Genomic DNA, 641 nt, shown 5'->3' on the forward strand with positions numbered 1-641 from the left:
TGAATAATTACATCAATACATTCATAGTTGTTTTAAATATTAAAATTGATATTCTGAAAAATAATTAAAACCTATTATTATTAAAAATAAATTTATAGTATTTAAATTCATTAACTTACATTTTAGAATGTTGATGTTGGTATTATTTGTTCTAAGTGTAATAGGAATTCATTTGCACTAAAATAATTAACTGTGAATATAGAATACATAAATGTTTACATATTTAATTTCCATACATGTGATGATTGGAACACGATAACTCAATAAAAATGTATCTATTAGTTATCAATCATATTCTTATAGATCTTATACTACGATCAAAGTTCTGAAATGGTATTATGACTGATTAATATTAAAATGCATATACTACTAGGTTCAAAGTTAGATAGGTAAGCTTACAATTAACAACAAGGTATCTTACTAATGTTTTCTAAAAATCCTATTCGCAAGTACAAAATAGTTGATGAAAATAATATTATTCGCTGATGAAGCATCACTATTATTACTGGAATGGACTTAGTGGAATGGACCAAATCAATAGCCCCCAATGTATGTACAGTACTTTAATAATCAATTAATTGGACCATATTTTATGAAACTACTTATGACATTAAAATACAATTTAATTATTATTAAAGAGG

The sequence above is a fragment of the Acyrthosiphon pisum genome, chromosome A2, assembly GCF_005508785.2.
Source record: "Acyrthosiphon pisum isolate AL4f chromosome A2, pea_aphid_22Mar2018_4r6ur, whole genome shotgun sequence".
Lineage (NCBI taxonomy): Eukaryota > Metazoa > Arthropoda > Insecta > Hemiptera > Aphididae > Acyrthosiphon > Acyrthosiphon pisum.